General features: G+C 39.5%; 2 protein-coding genes across 14 annotated transcripts in view; one reads left to right on the forward strand and one right to left on the reverse strand.

Annotated features, from left to right (window-relative positions):
* The window catches only part of TMEM273 (transmembrane protein 273), a 185667-nt gene extending 179188 nt beyond the window's left edge, over positions 1–6479 (reverse strand). For all 4 annotated transcript variants that reach the window (XM_056800885.1, XM_056800891.1, XM_056800887.1 and 1 more), the window contains exon 1: positions 6356–6479. The gene's annotated coding sequence lies outside the window, so the exon portion shown is untranslated. The remainder of the gene's footprint in view (positions 1–6355) is intronic.
* The window catches only part of C1H10orf71 (chromosome 1 C10orf71 homolog), a 41790-nt gene continuing 19900 nt past the window's right edge, over positions 5039–26928 (forward strand). Inside the window, exons 1-4 of one of the 10 annotated variants that reach the window (XM_056800875.1) lie at positions 5039–5306; positions 7034–7059; positions 7166–7260; positions 8789–8950. The gene's annotated coding sequence lies outside the window, so the exon portion shown is untranslated. The other 9 variants (XM_056800847.1, XM_056800867.1, XM_056800858.1 and 6 more) reach the window with 9 other exon arrangements.

The following is a 26928-nucleotide window of genomic DNA, read 5'->3' on the forward strand; positions in this document are numbered from 1 at the left end:
AAAGTTCTTTGTAAGCCTTACAGCATTAGAAAAATGTGAGCTACTATTCCAAGCATGACTGTAACCCTTTTTTCTCATGAAATCTATTTCCTGCTATGAGGTGTGTCTTTGCTTCAGTAAACACGCCATGCTTTAAAAGGGTGATGCAATAAAGTTCCTTCTTCCAAACCGATAGGAAATACCTCCTGCAGAAGCCCAGAATGACAGGCACATGGAAGATTTCCATATTAAGCTGCCTCCTCTAAGTTCATGAAGAGGCCCCTTTCTAGTAAGTAGGATATATCAGCAAACTAGTGTGGGTGGGCCATTAGCAGTTGGTAGAAAGCAGACGACTAACTCTCTAGATAGACCCTCCAGCAGGAGGCTGTGCTATCTTTAGCTAAACAATCCCATACATTCTTTTCATCTTATTAAAGCCAAGTGCAGCATTATTCAGCTCCCATCGGACATCTCTGAGAGCAGCCATGTTGAATAAATAAGAAAAATGTTCTCTTGCCTAGATCCTTATCAAAAATCTAAGGTCATTAGCAACCTGGTGATTGATAAAGCCAGAGAGCCCAGCTTTTGGAATAAGGACTCACTATTTAACAAAAACTCCTGGGAAACCTGGAAAACAGTATATCAGAAACTAGGCATAGACCCATATCTCACACCCTGCACTAAAATAAGGTCAAAATGGAGATATGATTTAGATGTAAAGAGTGAAACCAAAAGTAAATTAGGAGACCACAGAATAGTTTACCTAGCAGATCTGTGGAGAAGGGAAGAATTTATGACCAAACAAGAGAGAGATAGTATGCGAAGTTATAAAATGAATAATTTTGATTATATTCAATTCAAAGGCTTTTGTACAAACAAAACTAATTTAACTAAACTTAGAAGGGAAACAACAAACTGAGGACAATTTTTATAATGAATATCTCTGATAAAGGTCTAATTTCTCAAATTCATAAATAACTAAGTCAAAATTTATAAGAATACAAATCATCCCCAATTGACAAATGGTCAAAGGATATGAACAAGCAATTTTCAGATGAAGAAAACAAAGTCATCAATAATCATAGGGGAAAATGTTCTAAATCACTCTTGATAAGAGAAATGCAAAGTAAAACAACCCAAAGTTACCACTTGACACCTATCAGATTGGCCAATATGTTAGCAAAGGAAAGTGGTAAATGTTGCAGGGGACGTGACAAAATTGGGGCGTTAATGCATTGTTGGTGGAGCTGTAAACTGATCCAACCATTCTGGAGTACAATTTGGAACTATATCCAAAGGGCTATAAAATTGTGTGTACCCTTTGATCTGGTAATGCCACTGCTGGGTCTGTCTACCAAAGAGATCATAAAAATATTTATAGCTGCTCTTTTTGTGGTGGCAAATAACTGGAACCTGAGGGGATATCCACAAATTGGGGAATGACTGAACAAATTGTGTTACATGTTGGTAATGGAATACTATTGTGCTATAAGAAATGATAAGCAAGAAGGTTTCAGAAAAAGCTGGAAAGATCTAAAGGAACTAATGTAGAGTGAAATAAACAGAACTGGGAGAACATTGTATACAGTAACAGCAATATTGGATGATGATTAACTGTGAAAACTTGGCAACTCTCAGCAATGCAATGATCTGGGACAATCCTGAAAGACATGATGGAGAATGCTATCCACCTCCATAGAAAGAACTGTTGGAGTCACCTTTCACATCAGTGTATTTTTGGTTTTATTTTGGGGGTTTGATTATGAATGACTTTGCTCTTGCAACAATGGCCAATATGAAAGTGTGGGGGAAAAATCTAAGGTCAGGTTAGTTGATGGATTCCCCATTCACATTCCCCATCCATAGCCCTGACTCATTAAGCCACAATTCCTGTATGAAAGTGGAGGAGTGGGGAGTCTCCCTCTACAATAATTATCATTCTGCTGAACAGGTATGACATACATGGCTCTATTGATCGGCTCTTGTCCCAGCCTTATGCCCAGCTTCCCAACAAATTCTGCCTATGACCCTGCCATTATAAGGTACACCACCCATTCTTTGCTATTTCATGCAGTCGAAAAAAGGTGTTGCTAAAGTTTTTCTAATGTAAGATTGAAACCAGAAGAGACTTCAAGCATTGAAGCATCCTGACTGGTTCTCATCTTATCCAACATGGAAAAATCAGTTAATAGGTAGAGGAACAGTTGGGAAGTTAAAGTATAGGTGGAAGTTCCATGGAAGCAAGTATTGTGTCTTTTTTATACTTTATATCCCTCTATTACTTTTTCTAATGCACTGCAGAGTACGAGCTTAATATATGTTGTTGTCATTCCATAGTTTCAGTCGTATCCAACATTTCATGACCCAATTCAGGGTTTTCTTGGCAAAGATACTGAAGTAGTTTTCCATTTCCTTCTCCATCTCATTTTACAGATGAGGAAACTGAGGCAAACAGGGTCAAGTGACTTACCCGGGGTCATACAGCGAGTTAGTGTCTGAGGCCAGATTTAAACTCGAGTCTTCCTGACTCCAGATTCGGCACTCTATCCACTGATACCCAGATTGATAAAGAGCTGGAGGGTTTTAGCTCAGTCCCCTTATTTTGAAGATGAGGAGACAGACCCAAAGAGGTGAATGATTTGCCCAAGGTTGCCCAGGTCCTAAGAGGCAGAGCTCAGATTTTAAGGCAGGTCCTTTGTTACTAAGTGCCATGTACTTTCTACTTTCCCATGCTTCCTCTCTAGAATTTTCCAAATGTTTCTGGGTGAGAGCTGCACTACATAAGAAAAGTCAAAAGGTATCTGTCAGAAATAAAAAAAGGTTGTCCATAGTATGAACTGGGCACAAAAGTATTCTGGGAGACAAATATTTGAGCAAGGGCTCTAAGAAGTACAGAAGAGGGAAAGTGTGCATAATGGGAACAGAGCCTTAAAATGGGAAGGAGGAAGTGGTACTGGAGTACCAAAGGGTGATGCCCTTCCCTCCCAGAGGACACCAATACCCCAAATCTGCAAAGGGGAAGGAGATGACATGACTAACCATTGTTCTTCTGAAGGATGAGTAAGATGGATAAAAATGGCTTTGTTAAACACCAGAAGAGATAGCAGTAATTAGTTCTCCTGTCAGGTTTATTTTTCTCATGGACCCTCTGAGTTGAAAGGAACTTCAGAGATCTCCTTAGTCTATGTAAGGGTCTTTAAAATGGAGTCCAGTAATTCGTATTTTGGTAACTGTATCTCGGTAGAGTTTGTTTTAGTTGTAAATCTAAATGGTATTTTTTTTTTTATTTGACAATATTATTCTAAGAGGTTCATAGGCTTTGCCAGACTGCCAAAGGATTTGGTAATACAAAAAAGGCTAAAAATTCTTGGATTAGAAACAGCATGGTGGACCACGTGGGTTGGTTTAGCTTGCACTGTCTCTACACTTAGAAGCAGGAATAGATAGTCCCACTGAGGAGAGAGTAAATCTAAGTGGCCTTGCTTCCTCAAGGACTGCTCAGAAAGGTCAAAAGTTTAATTCCAGTGTGTTATGTAGAGTACAACGATTCCGTGCAAGGAACTTTTAGGTATTATTTTCAGGCATGCATAGCAGCATGGGTGATCAGCAACCAGAGACGAGGTGTACTCTTAATTGCTTCCCTCTGAGGTCCACAATCTCCAGAGTCACATCAATGGGGGTGGGAGGGGGGGAGAAGGGGGAACTATTTCCCCTGCAGAAATTTATTCCTATCTTGTTGAAGTTTCTGTGAAATGATTAATATATACATAGAACTTTAAGCTTTGCAAAGCAGAAATTTATTCTGAACTTGTTAAAGTTTCTGAAGAATAACTAACATATACATAGTGCTTTTGCAAGTTTTACAAAACACTTTACATGTATCACCTCATTTGAGTCTCACAACAACCCTACAATCTGGAACTATTACTATGTTCATTTTACAGATAAGGAAAATAAAGCAAGGACTTTTTTATTTAAAAAAAATTCTCAAACCCTTACATATTAAAATTATTACAAATATTTAATATACTAATCAATAATAATATTATATGTTTTATTATATATTGTTATATATTATATATTATATATTTATTATATATTGATTTATTATATACATAATAAATCACATAATATATACATAATATATACATAAATTACATATACATATACATAAATTACATATACATATACATATACATAAATTACACATAATATATACATAAAAATATTATATACATAATAAATCAATAATAAGTCTGAAGAGTAATAAGGGCTAGGCATTTGGGGTTAAATGACTTGTCCAGGGTCACACAGCTAGGAACCATCTGAGGCCAGATTTGAAGCTAAAAATATTAAATGACTTGTCCAAGGTTATACTCTAAGTATCTAAGGCAGGATTCAAACTCTAGCCTTTCTGTCTCCAGATCCACTACTCAATCCAGTATGCCTATCCATCTTTTGAAATCTACATGAAGTGCAACCCTCTCAAAAAAGGCCCTCCCTGACTCACCCCTAACCCCATGCGAGGCGACATTCTTTTCTTGGATTTTACGTGGCAGATTGTACTTCTCTTATTCACGTACCTTGTTCTATTTTGAATTATAGTTACATGTGTCATCATTTTCCCCATTAGATTGTAAGATCTATGAACTATATCTCTGTATCAGACCCCATGCAAGTGCTTAATGAATGATTTTTCACTGAATTGAACTTAACTGAAGGCAATGGCTAAATGATTTTGAGTATATTTGTTTAAAGCATCAAGTTTCAGTATCATTACTGTAGCAGGGTACTTGGCAACCAGAGCAAAGACTAATAAAAAAAATCTGCTCAGTACATCAAAACATAAGTTATGGTCTTTCAGACTGTGAAATTAGTCCTTGATGTTTGGAAGATAAGAGACAGCCTTGGCTATCGCAATGCCCATGAGTCTACATTTAGAATGGTGTCTTCATCTACATTCTTTCCGAACTGCTCAGAGGTTCCTGGATCCTAGAGAACTGTTTCCTTCAGAAGGGTTATTCCCTTTGAAATGCTCACAGCCAGGATCCTATATAGAATCTAGGGTTATCCATCTCAACTGAGGTAGACAGACTCTGAGTATAATTTTATCACCAAGTTGCCCAGAACTGAGTTCCCTCTGAAATTTTGCCGATAAGAAGGGTCACCATTTCCAGAGATACTCTGCCTTTGGCATGAGGCAGGTAGAGAAATTCTTGTTGAGAAATCTGATCCCACTTTAGTCAGCTGTGATCTGTAGTCATTGGTTCCTGCCCCGACTCTGACAGTTGGAATACACTGTCTCTCAGTGAGCACCTTCTAGACAGGTTAGTGTCTTGTTCTCTCTCCCTATCTCATTCTTCTTGTTCTGTCCACCCTGCTACCCTCCTGGCTTCCTTTACTATGGTGTTGGCTTTTCAAATGTCCTTTAGCTCCTTCCTCTTTTCCCTCCAAACTACTTCCTGAGTTTTTCCTAAATTCCCAGCCTCTTTTCTTTTTTTTTTTCTGAATCCATCAACTTTATGTAAACCCCATCCTTTCCAGTAGCAGAATTTAAGTTAAATACGAGTTCCTGGTAACCTAAATGAAACATGAGGTCCCATTCTCCACTTGTGATGAATTATAAGAATGAGAATGGAGACATATTGAAAGATGGAGAAGGAAGTAAATTAGCAGACACTAATGTCCCTATTAATGAACCTGCCCCTCATTTCCCTGATAGTGCAGATCCATCCTCCTGATTCTAGCCTCTACTTAGTTCTCTTAGGTTATTGGCTTCCAGAGGTTTGATTCTCTTTTATTTTTGCTTTGTTTCCTCTTGGAGAAGGAGGAGATAGGGATGTCAGCAAGGAAAAGTGAGGAACGTGGTTTGTTCATTGCTAAAACTATTTCTGAGACTCACGCAACTAGCTCAGCATTCAGACTTCAATTCAGGCAACAAATGAACCCATAATGGACCTCTACATTTCTTCCCAGTTTGAACCAATTCCCACCAACCCCTCAATGACCCAGGTTTCTACAGAATGAGTCAGAAATAGGAAGATGGTATATTGGAATGGCAATTGGAAAATCAAAACTACAGGACCTTCCTTCTTAGTCCTATAAATGGAAGATAGACTCCTCCCTACAAACCAAAAACATTTCTGAGCCTTAGCTTCCAAAGTAAGAGGTAAGGGAGAGGGCTTTGAGGGTGAGGGGAGTCCAGATTAAAAGCTTATTGAGACCTGAGAGGACAGGCTCCTGAGAAAAGCAATGTGCTTCTCACAAGCCCTATGGACCAAAGCCAGTTCCTTCCACAATGATTCTGAGATTCAAGCCTCACCCTAACCAAGGAAATTAGTTAAAGAGCAGCGATTGGAATAATTGTTTCACTTACTGTTTCTGTTTTCCAGATGGTTGTCCTTGTTTATATCTGTGCTTCTAAAATTTAAGGTTATCTTGCTTCATTACATATCTCCCCTATTATTTCATAACCTATTGCAATTCTCAACCTGAAACCCAACCCTGCTGGCTTGTCTCCTCCCCTATAGCCAGTCATGTTATTTTGCTCTGAGGGGACGGGAGAGTGGCCTCCTTACTCGAGGAATGCAGGATACATTTGTCCAGAGTTGATGATGAAATAGGCTATTTCTGAACCTCCACATCAACAGCCCAATCATGGGTCGCCCAGAGCACATACTTGTTCTGCTTGTTGACGGTGACTTAAATAAATCTTTTTCTTTGTCACCTTGAAACACTGATCGATATCAAAGTGTTCCATAGTTCCATGGATTGCTTCAGGTTGAGTTCTGAATCCAGGTTAGCGGCCAGCTCAACAGGCATCTTTATTTTTCACCCCCTTAGCTATCCATTGCCACGGCCAGATCTGAATGTAAAAATAGCTGATGAGTCTGTTTGTTTAATCTTTCTGTTACTTGACACCAAATGGTTGTTCCAGTGCGTACTGTTTGCTCCTTCTCCACCAAGAACTCTTTTTGGTTCCCCCCTTGCTTGCTGTCTATTTAAATATATTTCAGTAACTTTGTATTTCTTGCTTGATTCTTGTTTCATCTAGCTTGGCAGATCCATGAGAATTCAGAGGTTTGACTTTTCAACTCACTATCTTTTATTCGTCTTCAAGCAACTGAGCTAAAGAGGGGAGCCCAGAATGCTTGAATAATGGAAGGTCCTTGTTTTGCTATCCTAGTGACTGGGATGCTGTGAAATCCGGTAGCTTATTGGGATCCTGGGAAAGGGACAAAGACCTGACTTACCCTTGACTGGAAATGTGGAACCTAGAAGGTAAGGCAAGAAGAATGGCTGAGCTTTTTCAGCGACACTGAGTGGAAGCTAATGAGTCAGATGTGAGCCCAACTACACTATTTAGGTTTGAGTGTGATCTGGTGTGGTGTGGACTTCGTGTGTAGAACTGCAGTTGTGTCAAGAGGTGCTGTGTGTCTCAGTATGTATTCACATCTGGGCAAGGGTGCATGCATTCAGACCCCAGCGAAACTATAGCCAGTTGTTTTTATTGGTCAAATGACACCAATTGACTTCTAAGAGAATTAAAATCATAGAATTTCAGAGCTGGAAGGGGCCTGAGAAATCAATTAGTCTAAACCCATCATTGTACAGATAAGGCCCAGAGAGATTATGTGACTTATCTGCTAGCAATGATTAAAGAGAAGACAAGAATCCAAGTTTCCTGAGCTCTACTCCAGTGTTCCTTCAATGACACCAGGTTGCCTCTCATAGCTAAGAGCTAAAGAGGGAAAATACTTTGGTTTCCTTGTCTATTATTTTACCATCCTAATCTGTACAATTTACCATCCAAAACTAAAAAATCATCATAAGGAAAATCATCTTTTGTTAGTTACGGCCAAAAACATAAGGCAGTGAATGTGTTTCTACTGCTAAAAGCCTCTCAGCCTGTCCCTGTCCTGTCATCTTCACAGGGAGAGATTCTTCTACCTACATTTCCCTCTTGATGTTCTTTATGGAAAATCAGCAATTCACACTTTTCCCACTGTTGGAGGGGGATTAAATGCTCAACAAAGAGCTCTTGAGCTGGTGTAAAATACAAACATCTAGCATCAATTAAAAAGATTTTTTTAGGTTTTTTATCATAAGTAATTATATGTAGGACTCGAACAAATATAAAGATATGTAAAAATGGTCAACTCCATAAAATGAAGCAAACAGAATAGGAAGGTAGGGCCCTGTGAAGTTAGTCCAACAACTACCAAGAAGTGTCAGATCTTGTTTTTTTTGTTTTTTTTTAAGACCATATGACACGCATACCCCAAGACATATAGTGGAACCTCTAGTCTGTATCCACTTTATTATTCGGAGTTAACTGAACTGGTCCCAGGGTTTCAAATCCAGGCAAGTCAGGGAACCTCCTGTGTGTCATTATGAGGTACGGAGCTGGGTGAGCTCATGAACAAAATCCATCCCTGTGAGAAATACACTTCTGTAGCTGACACTGTGAAGGAAACTTAGATTTTGCTTATCAGAATGATTTATAAATAGATAGCTTCTAAGGAGAAGAGAGTCAGAATGTGGATTCCACTTCTGGGCCTTAGGGATAAGAGAAATTAAGCATCTTCTTTAAATGGAACCTTTAGAAAGCAACACGTCTCTTAGGCCTGAGCTTGGAAAAACTCTCAGGGCACCCCATGCTGAACTTTGAACCCCTAATAAGCAGAGGAAGTTTAATGCACTGGACTTTTGAGGTGAGCACAGATACTTGAAGAGAAAGGAAGGGCCAAGGAGAAATCAAGTCATTCCCTAAACAATAATATGGCCAACTATAATGTCTTTTCACCAGGACACAGTGCAATGTGTTTGAATTCTCTGCTTCTTTGCTCCTGGTCATAAGGAAGTCATGAAGATCCTTGCAAAGGAAGATAAGCCCCTCGTCTTGAAATAGCCATATTCCAATCATGCGTGCCAGAAATCTTGGAAATTGAAACCTTCAACCATGAACCAGGTCTGAGCTGTTTTCCTCTTTGGCTCTTGGGATTTGATTACAACGGCCCCAATGTTACATGAGTGGAGGAAAGAGCCTTAAGGAAAGTCTGCCTAGATGGAGGGCTGATCTTCAGATCTCGACCAAACTCCTCCTGGTTAACATGTGGCTGATCTTATCAAGCAGGGTAGGTAGTGAAAGGAGTGTGATTTGGGGATTGTTGAGGTTTTCTGATTAAAATCAAGTTTTCAGGGCTCCAGTGCTCATTGGGCTAATGCCAAATGTCATATCCTCATGATTTTTCCTTTAAAAGAGAAGAAAGAAAAAAAAGAAAGAAAGAGAGAAAGAGAGAGAGAGAGAAAGAAAGGAAGGAATCATACCTTATACAGACGTAAGGAATAGAAGGTCCTTGAGACTGTCTTGAGGTGAATTGATATATGCCAAGAGCAGGAAGAAGGGGGAGAGGGGGAGTGTGTGTGTGTGTGTGTGTGTGTGTGTGTGTTGGGGGGACAGGGATGTGACAAACAGATGGATCAGGGTATATGAATCAAGCATGCCCATGTAAGGACTGTGTATTGAAAGGGTCCATGTGGTCAAAGTGTGCTGCCTGGTATCATTCTCAGAAGCATCCGGCTGGCTGTGTTGTTTTGTCAAGTTTTTGAGTGCTGAAGGTATTAGTGTGAGAAAAATATAGTTACTGTGTATGTTGCAGAGGATGGACAATGTTTTATTGAGATGGTGGTGCTGAGCAAAAGGGTACCTGTTTGTGTGAGTAGGCACAAAGACTTCTATAAAAAAAATCTTCTTATTACAATAAAGGTCCTTGGGCCTCCCATTTTATATCATGATGGGGAGGATGGATGTAGTTTGAGTTTAACCCACGGGCTCGTCAGGAGTCACAGGTATTGAACCTTAGATTTTTGAGCCTGTGATTTACTGGCATAGGCCTTTTCCAAATGAATAAATTCTTTCTATAGATGTAGATTGATACCATATCTGCAACTCATAATTGCAGTGTCAGAATGTGTCAGAGACAGAACTTGAACTCGGGTCTTTCTTGGCTCCACGGACAGCTCTCTGTCCACTACAGCATGCTGCCCCTTACTTGTACTTGAGACAGACAGACAGAGACAGAAAACAGAGAAATCGACTTCATTATTACCACTTGCTGAGAGAGAAAGGGGGAAAGGGAAAGCCTATTAGAAACTTGAAAACTCAAAGTGGGACAATTAACTTTTACTTCCTCCAGACTGTTTCATTAGATTCCTGAATCTCCTTGGACAGATGTTCCGAGTGTCCCTTAATTAGTTTTTCCCCTCTTCTACTCTCCTCTGCCAGTTTTCTAAATTCAGGCATCTAAGGGTGGCACTCATAAATCCAGGATCCTAGGACGGGGTCCAACTTGCCCACAAAAATCCAATAATGCCTACAGCATATGCACTTTCATGGGTTTCTCTTCATGTCTGCTCCACTCTAGCTCCCTGCTCTCCTTTCTTCTCTAAGTTACCCTTTCTCCTTGCCTTCTGGCAGCCAGAAACGTTGCCTCAAGGGCAATGAAAGCCAACATACTAGATCGATTTTCTGGATGGGCTTTAAGCTCAGAGGTCTCATAGCTCACAGCCTTAACTTGAAATTTAAGGATGAAGAAGGAGGAAAAAAGGAAACTCTTCAATTTGCTTGAAAAGTCTCTGAAGAAGCTTTATGAGGTTAATGTTGGACGCCGACCAAATGAATCTGTAGAGTCAGCATGGTAGTATCTGCCAGTTCGTGGCTACAGTAGCTCCTTACTATGAGCCCTGCCTCTGTCTGCCTGTCAGCTGTATTTTGGCTCCGCTGTTACAGTGCTTCTATCTGTCATGTTTATTTTGAAACACTCTAGCTTGCCCCTTTTCTGTCTTCTTCCCTCCGTGTATCTCCTTCAACCCATCGTCATTCCGTTCTATTGCCTTCCGTCTCCTCTGCTCTATCTTAATGCAAATTCTGATAAGAATCCCCAGAAGGATGCAACAAGAATCAAGGAGGCATAACATACAAATAACATTTGGCTGAAAAACCTTAAAGTCCATTGAATTTGACCCAGCAGCTGTTCAGATTCAGAATGCCATGCAGGTATTCAAAGGGCCTCATAAATTCCTTCTCTGGGTCATTCACTAGAGATTCAAGATAATAGCAAATAAGCTGCTAATTCCTATGGATGGCTGAAAGGCAATATGGGATGGGGGGCGGGGTGAGAAGTAGTTTGGTATAGTGAGAAAGAACACTGAACTTGTGGTCAAGAGACAGAGGTTCTGGAGGCAGTTAGGTTGCTCAGTGGATTGAGAGCCAGGTCTAGAGATGGGAGGTCCTAGGTTCAAATCTGGCCTCAGACACTTCCCAGCTGTGTGACCCTGGGCAAGTCACTTGACCCCCATTGCCTAGCCTTTACCACTCTTCTGCTTTGGAAACAATACACAATAGTGATTGCAAGATGGAATGTAAGGGTTTAAAAAAAAAGAGAGGTTCTTTTTTATTGAAAATTTTTATTTAATTAATTAAGAATATTTTTCCACAGTTACATGATTCATGTTCCTTCCCTCCCCTCCTCCCCACTTCTGTAGCCAACACATAATTCCACTGTTTTTTTTTTTAAATCCTTTCCTTCTATCAATATAGACTGTCAATTCAACCATAATTTAGCATTTTAGAGAGTTGCTTGGAGACACCAAAAGGTTAAATGACTTGCCTAGGGTCACACAGATTGTATGGATCAGAGGCATCCCTTGAAACCATGTCTTTTTGACTCTGAAGTCAAATCTATGGCTACACCAAGCATCCTCTGTAAATAATAAGTATAGTTATTGTATTTTTAGACTTGGAAAGCATTTTCCCTCTAAGAACCCTGTAAGGTAGGTAGTACAAGTATTAATATCCCCATTTGATAGAGACTGAAAGAATAAATGACACCCACAAATCCTGTGGCTAAGTCTCAGGATTTCTCCAGCACCTCATGCTACCTTTCGGCTAGGCTACTCTTTCAGAGATCTAGGAAAGCTTCAGAACACCTTTTAGAGCTCAAAGACTCCCCGCCAGTCAGGGTATTTTCCTTTGTATCTTATATCCCTTATGCTTTATTTTAAGCCTAGTTCCACTCCTCCAAGGAACAACTGGTGGTCATCATTCACGTTAACCTTTCATTTATTGGAACAGCAGTCCTGAGTTGCCTCAGAGGCAAGAGAGAATTGAAGAATGTTAGCACAGAATGGAATCGTAGAGCTTACTTAGTGTAAAGGTTCATTTTACAGATGGGGAAACTGAGGTCTGGAGAGAAGTTAGTTCCTGAGGCTGAATAGTTAGGGGCAGAGGCAGGATTTCAAGTCAGTTCCCCTGACTAGAAGATAGTATAATACAGTTGAAAAACGCTGGAAGAGGCAGGTAGGTAGCACAATGGGTAGAATGCCAGGCCTGAAACTGGGAGGACCTAGGTTCCATTTGACCTCACACATTTCTTATCTGTATGACCCTGAACAAGCCACTTAACCCCAATTACCTAACCCTTGTCTCTCTTCTGAGAAAGAAAGAGAGAGAGAAAAAAAAGAGAAAGAAGAAAAGAAACTCTCTGGAGTCATAAGACCTAGGTTCAAATTCTACCTCTTCCACTCCCTTTTGTGACCTGGAGAATCACTTAATCTCCCTGGGCCTCAGCCCCCTCATCTGTAAAATAAAGGGACCAGAACTGATGTAGTGTGTGCCAGAGGCAGCATCCAAATCCAGATCTTTCTAATTCCAAGGCCAACTCTCTATCCCCCTCCCATGCCACAATGATTTGTAAATAATAAGAACTCATTTAGAATGTAGAATAATATTTATGGTGTAGAAAGCATGCCAAACAAGGACCATAGATCTGAAGTTGAAAGGGACCTCAGAGGTAATCTAACCCATTATAAATGGATAATGCAAGGCTCCCAGGATTCTTTCTGAGTCAATAGCAACGGCCCTACACTGACTCTGAATTCTGAAAAACACCTATGAGATCTGATTGATGGCAGCATCTGGCACTTCATAGCTACAGCAGTTCCCTACTCTGAGACCTGCTTCTTTTGTCTGTCTGTCAGCTATATTTTGGCTTCTCTTCTAGTGAGTCCTTTAGTTATCCATCATGTTTCTAAATGATCAGTTCAAATAACAAAATTCTCGCTGGGTCTTTTTAGATCAAATTTAAGGGGAACAGAAAACTAGAACTACAAAATTAATGTTCTCTTATTCTTTCATTTTTCCCATTCTCTAGACTGAAAGGGTAAAAGAAAAAAAAATCTCTTTTTCCTTCCATGATTCAATTCAACTCTAGTGAAACCAATTTAACAAAATGTATTAAGTGATGCTATCTATAAGACATTTCCAGGCACCAAGGATTATGCAGACGGAAGTGAAGAGCCCTCCTCGCCCACTTCTCTTCAAAGGAAGTTGGGGAACTGGTGATTAATTAGGGTTCAGAAGAAATAAGTAGGTAGATAGGTGGAGTGGGAGAATTAAGGAACAAAGAAAATATTCAAAGTCACTGACTCATTTAGTGATTTTAAATATCACATTTCACCTCAGCACTGAAGCAGCCAAAAGTCTTGGGAATTAAAGGATTTAAAAGATGGAAGGGATTTTAGAGACCAAAACAATTAACAATGATAATAATAGCTTAATTTTACATAGTATTTTATGGTTTCTAAAGTTAGTTATTATTATTCTCATTGTACAGATGGGGAAACTGAGGGTTAGAAAAGTTAAGGGACTTGCCCAGGGTTAAATATCTAGTAGTGTTGTAGGTGGGATTTGAAATCAAGTCTTCATGACTCCAAGCCCAGAACTCTATCCACTACACAAAACTCCTGGTCTAGATCTCTTATTTTTCTTATAAATAATATTGCTTTTATAATAAATAATATACTTGTAGAAGAATCTGAGTCAGAAGGAGGTCAAATAGCCTGTCCATAATCACAAGTTTAATAACAAAAGAATGAGGATTTGAACCCGAGTCTCTGGAATCCAAAGCCAATGCACTTTCCATAATTTAATGTTGCCTGCCATACTTGGTCATTCCCAGTATTTGCAGGACTCTGTACCTGAGAGGATATGCTGCATGCATTTCATGCAACACCATCAAATTTGAGTTCTTTCACCTCATATTTCCTTCTTAGGCAACAGTAGGCTCTTTGGAAATACTTCACAAGTACCATTTATTATCTATAATGATCCATCTCTCTCCCTTGCATTCCAATATAACTCTTACTGGCTGTCCATGATGCTCACTTTGGTACTTGTCATAGACTGCCTGGCCTTGTTCATTTACTTTTCATATTTTGACTTTTATATGTTTAAGTCTCTAGGTGGAACAGTGGATAGAGAATTGGACTCAGAATCAGAAAATCCTGGGTTCAATCCAGCCTCAGGTACTTGCTGTGTGACCCTAAATAAGTCACTTCTGTCTGCCTCAGTTTCCTCATTTGTAAAATGGAAATAATAATAGTACCTAACTCCTAAGGTTGTCATGAGGATCAAATGAGATAACATATTTGTAAATCATTTTGTAAACCTGACAGTGGAACATAAATGCTAGTTTTGATTATTATCATTGTTAATAATAATAATTTCATTAAATAGATTGTCTTTTTAAAAATGCAAAGCTGAATATCACTATTAGAATAGTGATATTCATAAATACATAGATTCCCTTGAGCTAGTCTATAATCATTATTATCCTCATTTTACAAATGAGGAAACTGAGGCAGCCAGTGGTAAAGTAACATTATTATTATCCATTATTACATAGCTAATGAGTTCTATTGGCAGGATATGAACTAAGCCTTTATGACATTCAGTCCAACACTCTACCCATAACACTGAACTACTTCTAGTCCAGCTTTTATTTTACAAATGAAGAAACTGAGGCACAAAGAGCATTTTACCCTTTTATCCTCCTCCTCATAGATGCACAAAGATTCTTTGTAATTGAGAAGATCATAATGGCTTAAAGACAACACAATGAAAGGATGGGGGAAGCTGACCCCCAAAAGGTGTATATATATATATATATTTATAGCAGACACATTTTTCAGCTTTGTATTTTTAAAGAGACACATTTGCCTTAAATCCCTTTCTTGTTGTTTGTACAGACAAATAACCCAAAGTTAATTTGAAGTTTGGTTTACCATTGGAACCCAGGTCTTACTTTTCCCAAGCAACAAAAAGAAGTTTGGACCAGAAAACTCATCATTTTCATTTGACCACATCAAACCTTCCTCCCTCCCCATGTCATTTGTCTTTGCCCTTCTCTGGCTGAGAGAGTGACTCACCTGCTACAATCTTATTGGCTTACTGGAAGCACGAAGTTGTAATTCAATCTACACTGCTCCCCAGCTTTGGCTTTGGAGAAATTGCTGGGCCAAACCCCCTGGAGTCCCAGGCTGGGAGCTGTCTATAGCACAGGACAGTGCCAAGGCCCTGCTGGGGCTCAGATCCTCATAAACAACACAAAGGAAAAATATCCATTTAAGAAACTTCATATCCTACCTAGTCTGAACTTGAGCTCTAAATTCAGGCAGGAAAATCAGGTTAAATTAATTTCCTCTCTAGGTTTTTTTTTTTCTTTTAAGTAAACTTACCTCTTTTGGTCTGGAAAATGGGAGAAATGGAAGGACAAAAAGAAGTTTTCACATTCTTGTTTCTAACTCCCTTAATTTTGGAATAAATTCCTAAGTGAAGATCTTATCGGTATTATGACACACTAAACTCTTAGAGGGCATCGTGAGTGATTTCTTTTGGCTGTCAGATGCCTCATGGACCTATTGAGAAGAGTAATTCTTATGTAGCTAAGGGAATACAAGGGATAGAGTCAGAAAGACTTGAGTTCAAATCCTGCTCTAGATATTTACTAACTGTGTGAGCCTAGGCTAGTCACTTAACTTTTGTCTGCCTCGGTGTCCTCAAGTGAACTAAAGTAGAGATAATACCTACCTCCCAAGGTTGTAAGAATCAAGTGAGGTAATGCTGGAAAGCCGCTAGCATAATGCAGGGCACTTAAACACTTGCTCTCTTCCCTATTTGTGTGACCCTCTGAGTCTCAGTATACTCATCTGTAAAATGAACAAAATAATACCTCACCTTCACATTGTCGTGAAGACCAAAAAAAGATAATATTAGTAAATCTTGAAGGGCCATGTAAATGTGAACTACTAGGATTATTATGTTGTTAATAGCGAAAACTTAATAATCTTCAAGTGCTTCAGAGGTATCAGGATTTTAGATGAAGGCTTGGAAGATTCGATTCCTGCTCTCTTACAACTGTAAGGGTCCTTTCGCTAAGGAAGACTATACCTTGATATAATTGCAGCTATCCTGGGATCATACCATATAGCTCACTTGAATATTCTGTTATTGTTATTCAGTTGTTTCAGTCACATCTAACTCTTTTTGACCCTGTTTGGGGTTTCCTTGGCAAAGATATTAGAGTAGTTTGCCATTTTCTTTTCCAGCTCATTTTTGCCAATGAGAAAATTGAGGCAAACAGGATTAAGTGACTTGCCCAGGGTCACACAGCTAATAAGTATCTGAGGCCAGATTTTAACTCAGGCCTTCCTGATTCCAGACCCAGCGCTCTGCCCACTCTATCCACCAGACCACCTAGCAGCCCTTTACACATTACAAACACTCTAAACAGTAGAAGACAGTTACAGTGGACAAAGGTCTGGCTTTAGCATCAAGAAGACCTGGATTACAAACTCATTTAGCCCCTTTACAAGCTATGGATCTGTAGGCAAGTCACCTTCTTCTTTTGTTAAGTGGAATGATAATTGTAGGACTTCCAACAAAGTCAGAGAATCATCTACATAAATCACTCTGTAAACCTTATATATGGACTGTTAGGAGACACCAGAGTACACAGGGTTCTGGCCCTGGAGTCTAGAAGACTCTTTTTCATGACTTCAAATCCAGCCTCAAACACTTACAAGCTATGTGACCCTGGGCAAGTCACTTAACTCTGTTTCTTCATGTGCATAATGAGCTGGTGAGGGAAATGGCAAATCATTCCAGTATCTTTGCCAAGAAAACCTCAAAAGGGATCACAAAGAGCCAGACATGACTGAAACTATTGAACAACAAAACCATATAGAAATATCTGTCGGTTACTATTTTTCATATAAGAAATTATTAGGCACATTTCCAATGTGATTATTTGATTCAACAAATATTTGGTAGGGTACAAGAAATAGTCTACTAAATTTAGAGTAAGAGATCTGAGTTCAAATCTCAGATCTGCCACTTACTTCCTATGTGACCATGGGCAAGTTGCTTACTTTCTCTAGACCTTAGTTGCCTCCTTTATAAAATGAGTGGGTTGGACTAGACAGGTTAGTCTATGCTGTCTTACTAGCCTCAAACTCTAAATCTCTGAGCTTTGTATTAAGTATCTTGTAGGAAGAGCATTATACAAGCTGTTAAAGATACGAAAATTAAACAAGGCATGGTCTCTGCCTTCAAGGAGCTTATCGTCTAGTACTTTAATTTTCCAACTGTTCTACTATGTATTATCTGACCTCCCGATGCTTGATTGAGGTGAGAACTGTCAGGGTTCTACCATAGCACTAACGTATCCAAGGCTACATCAAGTTTGGGGGCCCCAAGACTAAAAATTCAGGTAACAAATTCCCAGCAACTAACAGTTTTTAAGCTCCGAGTTTGTGCATGATCACATGAGAATTGAATGCCAGTTTGCACCTCTTTTCTTGATCAGTCTCGGGGTGTTTAGTGAACTGGGTTTCCATTCAGCCTTTGACCCTTTGACTGCATTAAAACAAGGCATGAGGCTTACCTGGATAAGAGGAGGCAGGGGGCATTGCATACTATGGGAGGATGCCAGAAGCCTCGTGGCTCCCTGGCATCCTGCAGGATGCTTGCCTCTTGTGCCACATGACTCCTGGCATCTAGAAGAAAGGCCTCTGACCCAAACCGAGGTCAAGGCTGTCCAATCTGGGGTCGGGGTGTAAGATGGATCTAGAAAGCATGAGGGTCCTTTCTCTTCCCTGGCAAAGGAGCCCTCTTTTTCTGGCCAAGCAGCAGGCAGTTCTAGAGGTGAGTGGCAAGCTCAGGTTATCTAAGTGACAAGCCACTTTTCACTATTTAGTAAATAATTATAAATTAATATATAGTCTCCAAAGAATTTTAATTTTTTTTTTAAACCCTTAACTTCCATCTTACAATCAATGCCAAATATTGGTTCCAAGGCAGAAGAGTGGTAGGCAATGGGGGTTAAGTGACTTGCCCAAGGTCACACAACTGGAAAGTGTCTGAGGCCAGATTTGAACCCAGGACCTCCCATCCTAGGTCTGGGTCTCAATACACTGAGCCATCCAGCTGTCCCCTCTCCAGAGAATTTTAATCATAAAAATAATATTCCTCAGTAATATCACAGAAGCGATTATGCCCTAGGAATAAAAGAAATTTTCTTATAATACAGAACTTATAATTCAAAGGGATTCAACAATGCAACAAATATTTTAAAATATCTATTATGTGCCTAGCAATGTTTTGGGTACTATGTATACACAGGCAAAAACCGTCCCTGACCCTCAGAAGCTTTGTATTCTACACTGTGGGCAGGAGAAAGAGAGAGATACAAAATATACATAGAGTAAGTACAAAGTACATACAAAATCACTTCTAGAGTTCATTGATGATCAGAAATGATCAAGAAAGATTTTAGAAACAGCTAGGGGGCTGGGTGAATAGCAAGCCTGGCCTGGAGACAGGAGATCCCTCAAATCTAGCCTCAGATACTTATTAGCTGTGAGACCCTGGGCAAGTCACTTAATTCCCATTGCCTAGCCCATACAGATTTTCTGCCTTGGAACCAATAGTATTGATGCTAAGTGGCAAGGCAAGGATATTTTTTCTAATATCTCACATAGAAGGACGCTAGGGACTCCATGAGTATGAATGGAGGGGATAGAGCACCCCAGAAACAGGAGCCATTCTGTGTAAAGAAAAAGAAGACAGTGGCTGGTGCGGGCTAGCAGGTCACTTTGACAGGAATGACAGTTTTTGAAAGTTAAAAGTCATTTTTTAAAAAATAAAAGTAAAATGATGATACATCTAATATCTAGGAAGGTCCTTTATTTCAGGAAATTATGCTGATTTTTAGCCAGTGGGACATACAATGGCCTAATATTGGAGCCTTGTCTGATCCTGCTGAGTACCTTCGACGCAATCTTTGTTGTCCCTCGTGTGGTCCAACTATGTCTTCTAGTCCTCAAATTCAAACCTCTGTCCTTTGACTGAGACAACAGGAAATGGAGGTTAAAATCACAGTTATTTCTTTTTTACTTTCTTCCTCTCATTTATTTTCTATTTATAAATTTTGATAGGATTGGAGAAAGCAAACATTGTTTGCTTACTGGCTTAGCAACTCTGCTTCCCAACAGAAGTTTAGGTCAATGGTTGTCTGAGTTGTATTTTGTACCATCAAGAGAACACCTCCTCGGTGCCCTTTTATGATCAGGTTAACATTTTTAACAATCTGGCTCCTTCTACCTTTCTAGGCTTAATACTCACTATTTTCCTTCTCGTATTCTTCAGTCTGGCTCATGTGGTCTTCATCTCCAGGAGAGCTGCTGCCCAGGCCAGAAAGGCTTTCTCTCCTCACCTCCACCTTTTAGAGTCTCTAATTTCCTTTAAGGCTCAGCTTAAGGGTCATTTCCTATAGGAAAATCTTTTTCTAATCCTCCCATCAGCCAGTGCTTCCCAATTGCTGTTTACATTTTTTAAAATATTTACTTATATAGATGCGTTTGACCCAATAAAATGTTAGTTTCTTGAGCGGGGGTCTTTGTCTCCCAAGGACATGGAATACTGCCTTGCAAGTAACATATGTTTAAATCAATTCTTCTTAAATAAATGAAACTCTCTTTCCAAAAGTTAGACCTCAATTCAAACTAATTTTTATGCCATATCAGTCCTCAAACATATGTGAAGAATAAGGTTCAAGTCAGTAAGCAAATAGCTACGTTGAAATGAGCTCAACTACGGTTAGTAATCCATTTTAGCTTTCTTCCAAACCTCCTGGGAGGGTGAAATTATTTTTGCATCTTTTTTGGACCTAAACTAACATGTTCCATTCATTACCCAACCAAGATGGCCCTATGAATTGTTTGACTTCTTTACTTTTCAGAATGGACACAAAGGACAATGGGTAAGAGACAGATTTCAATTATTTCTTTAGTGTCTACAAAGCACAGAACACACAATATTAGCATCAGAAGAAACTTTAGAGATCAACTCTAAATACAATCTCTAATCATTATTCATTATTACATGGAATGTGTGTAATATACAATGCAATTATTATTTATTCCACAGATGTGTATTTAGCATCTTCTTTGAGCAAGGAATCATGCTTAGGCCTACAAACATGCTTTGACAGGGGATAGAAAGGCACAAATGGGATATGGGTGGCCATATAAACAACCAGGTTATTTCCACCAATTTCCCCCCACAATTGTTTTTCTCAATATCTTGCCCAAACTAAAAACAGTTTTTCACCAGACTGCTCTTTGTTGGCAAGGAGTTGAGTTCACATCCTGCTCTATTTTGGAACTGGGCTCTCCGGGGACAAGCAAGGGAAAGACATGATATGCCACATGTTTGGAAATGCTTGACTCCCAATTAGTGTAGCCGAGATCCTTGAATTCCTTATTGTTTCTGCCTTGCCTATTAATACCAGGTACTGATTGCGTTGCCCTTCTATTTCAGAAGTCAGAGGATGCATTAGTAGAGCTTATTGATAAGCCAGTGCTAAGCATTGTGATAAGCAGAACTGATTGATAAGTATGTGGTAAGCAGTGGCTGGGAACACATCTATTCTCTTGGAGGTCTGAGCTCTTAGGAGGAAAGGAATTCTATAGATCTGCCATCCATATTGAGCTGGATGCTCTACTCTCTACTCCTTCCTGGTTTGGGCGCCTTTAGAAGGCACATTCATTCGGTTGAACCACTCTAGCCTTTACCACATGAAGGCAGAAATTAAGGATCTGACTAAAGGAATGATGAACCCGTAGTAGTCAGGATGTGGTTATTAATTCCTTTACTTTTATATGAATAATTGTCCTATGAAGGCTAACTTATGATTGAACTCAGGGCACAGGCCATTTTAGATGACGTATGGCATTTGTAAAGCAAATACAACTGGAAGGTAGAAGGCAAAACCTAGCTATGCACCCAATAGTGACCTGCTTTCTTTTCCTCTCCAAGCCTTCCTCACTTCAGTGGATTGATCTCCCTAACCAGGACTGTGAATAGCTGAAGAGAGGGGAGAGAAAGCTAAGCATCCAGATGACAAATTAAAGAGAAGGAAAAAGCTCCTCTCATCCAAACTAAAAGAGATTTCCTTCTTTATTTTTTCTTCATTGCAACGAAGACTTGAATAACTTTTCCCTAAAAATATCTCCTTTGGAACCAGGCTGGGAGTTGGGAGAACTTGAGTTCAAATTTGGCTTCAGACCCTTCCTAGTGGTGTGATCCTGGGCAAGACACTTAATCCTAATTGTCTAGGTCTTGCCACTCTCCTTTCTTAAAACTGATACTAAGATAAAAGATAAGGGTTTTAAAAGAAAGATGTATCACACAAGACATCCTATTTTAGTCCTAGACTAACCTCTGGGTTCCAAAGATCTTGGAAAAGAAAATCTAATACTTTAGGTGACATACTCCTACACTGGGAAATATTTTTTCTTCGATTAAGAAGGAATGAGTGTGTAAACAAACTCTGGACTCCCAAAATTAGAGCATAAAGCAGAGAATGGTGTCAAGTTGGAACCCATGTCTTAAAATCATATAATATGGTAGTATAGTTATATTTTGCACACACACGCAGAATCTACTCCCGAGTGTTACATAGGACTGTGCTTAGAGCTGAGTAATATCTTTTGTACTCTGGTACAGGCTGTCCCATGAAACAATCTCTGGTGCATTTAGGAAGCTATTTTGTTCACCATGTCCTAAAGGAGTGTACAGGCAGTTTATATTGGTTCTATGAGGTCATCTGTTATTATTGGAGAGGTATTCTAGCATAGTAAATAGAGTACTAGATCTTGATTGTTGAAGACCTGAGTTCAAATGCTGACTCAGACATTTACTTGCTATGTGGCATGTTATTTAATGACTCTGATTCTCGTTTTTCTCCTCTATGAAATGGGGATCCTAATAGCACCTACCTCCCAGGATTGTTGTGAGGATCAAATGAGCTAATTATTTGTAAAGCACTTTAAAAACTCTAAGATGCCATGTGAGTAATGTAAGATGTTACTGTTTGTGTTTGAGCTGATGGCGTCACCTTTATTCTCTTACAACAATTTCTGTCTCTTATTACTGTTGTCCAGATATTTGACTCTTTTCTACTTCAGCCAGATATCTGAATCCCTTTCTGCTAAAGTAGAGAGCTTTATTTCTCACCTTCTACTGTTTCCAGAAATGTGCACACACCCCGCCTTGTGATGCTTAATCTAAATCTTTTTAGTTGCATTCAGGATCCCATGAAGTCTTTCTGGATCCCAAAATGAAAAATGAGAGAGATTGAGAGCAGGCAGGGGGTAGAGGGTTACAAATCTGTCCCAAGTTTAAGCCTGTGTCCTCATTTGGCTCAATAGATGTGATCAAATTCTCTTATCCCATATAGTGTCACTGACATATATCAGGTTGAATTATAGTCAGGCATCAATGCAGGCATCCTGAATCTCAGGGAAGAATAGCTGGCCTGGGAGAGGACTATAATAATGACAGCGCCCATAAAGAAGACTTGACAGCTTGCCCAGGCATTAATACAATGGAACCACTGCCATTGGAGTTAGGCAGAAAAAGGGTTACTCACCTGCTCACTTACAAGGCTTAAAGAACAGAATTACAACCCTTCATTTGCAAATCCCTGACAGTTTCCTTCATTAATTACGTGATTCCGCCTACTTCCCATTCCTTGAGCAAAAGTTTGGACTGTTGTGGTCCTACAGGATAGATGTTTGCTGATGAACCACCCAGAAATTGATCAGTTCCCATGACTGCTTCAGTCCTCTTTGGTTGTTTGAAATGAAACTGTAAGAGATGATGAACTGTTTCCTGAAATCGCCATCCACCTCCCACAAGCATCTCCACAAATGATCCTCTGAACTAAAAATGCATTCTTCCTTAAAGTCCATTTCTCTGAATCCTTATCTTCTTTGGAGGGCCAGCTCAAGCTTTCACCTTCCCTGTCAAACATTTCCTTTACTCTTTTCCACTCCCCATGCCAGTTTATGGGGTCAGATTTCATTCGGGCCCTTCTTAAATTTTATGATATGTTCTTTTTATGGGTACAGATTATATCACCAACAACGAAATAAGTACCAAAACTTTAAACTTCAGTAAGATTTTGGGGATGCCCTATAAAAAACCTTTTGAGGGTGGAAACTGTCTTTGTTTTCTCTTTGTGTCCCCAGTGCCTTGTACACCATAAATGATTAATAATTTCTTATTGAAGCAGAAATTAAAACTGAGGAACTCATTTAATTCCATGAGGTTATAAAGGATAGCAAAACTTAAATTACAAAATAATAATAATAATAGTTCATATATGCATGTTGTATAAACATACATACACATGCATAAAGATATATATATATATAATGCTTTATGATTTGCAAAGCATCATACATCTTATCTCATTTGATCCTCGCAACAACCCTGGGACATAGTTGCTATTATTATCCCAACAAAGATTAAGTGACTTGCCCAGGATCACATGACCAGTAAATGTCTAAAGCTGTATTTGAACTGAGTTAGATTCAACACTCTAACCACTGCACCATATTTGTCTTAAGTGTTTAAGTTCTGATCACTAGAGCAGCCATTTAGTTCTGAAGGGCATCTTTTTTTAAAACCCTTATCTTCTGTCTTGGAATCAATAATCTGTATTGGTTCCAAGGCAGAAGAGTGGTAAGAGCTAGACAATGGGGGTTAAGTGACTTGCCCAGGGTCACACAGCTGGGAAGTGTCTGAGTTCAGATTTGAACCCAGGACCTCCCGTCTCTAGGCCTGGCTCTCAATCCACTGAGCTACCCAGCTGCTCCCTGAAGGGTATCTTAAAGGTAATCTACTCAAAGATTCTCATTTAACAAATGAGAAAATTAGGGGACAGAGAGGTAAAAATCACTTTTCCAAGGTGATACAGATCATGACTGAGATAAGATTTTTACATTAATCTGCTAGCTAACCCTAGGGCTCTTTCCACTATTTTTTGTACTCCATAATACTTATTTTGCTTTAATAAAACACAGATGGGGCAGGTAGATGCCACAGTGGATAGAGCACCCGGCCTGGGGTCAGGAAGACCTGGGATCAAATCTGGCCTCAGAGATTGCCTAGTTGTATGACACTGGGCAAGTCATTTAATTCTGTCTGCCTAATCTTTGCCCTTCTGTCTTAGAGTTTTACTGAGACAGAAAGTAAATGATTAAAATAGAGAGAAAATAGAAATGAAATTGCATTACATATAAAAGTCTGACCTTTAAAAACATACCAAGCTGTGAATTTTGTGTTACAAAAGTATGTCTTGTAGGTTTCCCTTAAAATAGCTAGCTTCATGTGAGAATCAATCAATTAACAAGCATTTATTAAGTCTCTATTGCAAGCCAGGCACTGTGTTAACACAAGGTACTCAAAGGCAAAAATGAAATAGACCCTGATCTCAAGGAGCTTACATTCTATCAGGGAAGACAATATGTTGTTTAGACATATATAAAATAAATAGAAGATGATGGAAGGGAGGGGACTGGGCACAAACTACTATGCCTTGGCTGGGGAATTCTTAATATGATTCCATTTATAAAATTTTGGTTTACACAACTTTCTAAGAATACATCTCAAGGACATAAAGAGATCCACAGGAATCCAAAATGCCAGTCCCTTAATGGACACCGCTGTACCAGAATAATATAAACTTTATTAGTAATGCAGGAACCTTAAGAGGTTTGAAGCATTCCCTTCAGCTTTTCCCATCACCTCTCATTTAAGATGCACAGTCATTTTCTAGCTCAGCTCATCACTCTATGCTCTTTTCTTTATGGAAAAGGTGGCCAATGTATACACTCATTTCACACACAAGAAAATGGAATTATAAAGATGCTGAGAACTTGGTCCAAGATCCCATAGCTATCAGTAATGAAGGCAAGACTGGGATCCAATCACATCTACTTGGACTAAAAAACTAAAGAGGCTGAAGGAAGTGGGCATATAATCCTAGACCTACTCTCCACAGGCCTGCTTTCCATACCTTAAGCTCCATAGCTGCCATGTTTAAATTGGACCGTTCTTCCAAGGAATGCCCACACTAAGGATGAAAACAAATTTGTGTCAAGTTAGAACTCATGCCTAGAAATCATGTAACATAATATGAGTCAAATGGTCAATGGCCCTCACACTGAAATAATTAAACAATGAAGTCAATGATAATGTGACACTGCCTTCTGGTTATGATAAAACCTGTCACTTCATCTGCCCTAGATTGTTCTTTCACTTAACTAAGGAGGAAACATGTTCAATTAAAATAATTATATTTGCCCCTAAAAAAATCTTTATTTTGTTAAAAGTTCAGGGTAGAAACTGTATCAAACTTAGACACCAAATCTAGTCTGTATAGCCATGCTGGGGAACCTATGGCATGTGTTTGGGGGGGGGGGCTGCTTCCTTCCCCTCTCTGCTGTGCCTGAGGACATTTTTCACATCACCACCCCTCTGCCCAGCAGTTCAGTGGGAGCACTTCCTCCCTCCCCTGTCTGGGATAATGGGGTAGCTCACATGTGGCATGAGGATGCAGTCCGGGTGCTCAGTCTAAAAGGTTCACCATCACTGCCCTATGATATCCTATGGATATCTAAGGCAAAAACTAGAAAGGAAATGGATCATCATAAGTGACCCCTTTTGTTATTTGTGATTTTTTTTTAAATCTGGACTTGTGATCTCATTAGTATGAGAAACCACTTGTGTATAAGCTTTTCTTTAATAACGAAGTATAACAACTCAGTGAGAGATATCACAGCATAATGGACAGCCAGGGCACTGGACTTGGAGTGAGTGTTCAAATCCTGCCTCAAACACATTTGTATGTCCCTGAGTAAATTCATTAGGTTTCTCTTAAGTCGTATGAAAAATGAGAGAGTTTGACTTGAAAGTCTCTAATATCCCTTCCATCCCTAAATCTGTGATCCTATGAACTAATCTGTCTGTACCTTATAGTCTTAGAGAGAGAGTTGGCTGGGGGCTATTGAGACTTATCCAGAGTAATATAACTAGTATGTGGTAGAGACAGGATTTCAACTCGAGTCTTCTTGCCTCCAGGGGCAGCCCTCTTTCTCACTTGCCACACTTTTTAGGAGCCAGGAAATCTAGTTCTGAAGTGTGTATGTGTGTGTGTGTGTGGGGGGGGGTGAAATGCCCCTTGCTACTCAAGAGGACCCATCTCTTGCTGCCCTCCCTACATGCCTGACTGATCCTGTTAGGAGAAGAAAAATATTGAAGTCACAAGTTTTCCATTCATTTTCTCACTTAATTAATGTCTCTTATCCCTTAGCATAATACTGCATTCCTGATCCCAAGTCTTATTTCAGCACAACAGAGGGAGCCAGGCTCTGGGATCAGAGTACATGGGTTCAAATTCAGTTTCTCCTGGTCCTTATTTCCTTATATGTTCAACGAGGGTCACCTTCTGGTTCTAGCTTTATGAGAACTCAACATAGGATCAATGAAAACACAAAACCTTCCTTCTTCCAGCGACTTTGTTCACTTGTGTGTATGCAATATGTTGGTCCTTTGACAATAGTGGAATTTCATTCAGGCCACAGATCACCCTGCTTCCTATGGGATGGAGAGGGAAATTTCAGCTTCTTCTCTGTAAAGGGGGCTCCAGAACTGACCTCTTGGTGTTTAGCTTATTCCTGAGCTCAAATGTTATGAAA

Source organism: Monodelphis domestica, chromosome 1 (assembly GCF_027887165.1).
Source record: "Monodelphis domestica isolate mMonDom1 chromosome 1, mMonDom1.pri, whole genome shotgun sequence".
Lineage (NCBI taxonomy): Eukaryota > Metazoa > Chordata > Mammalia > Didelphimorphia > Didelphidae > Monodelphis > Monodelphis domestica.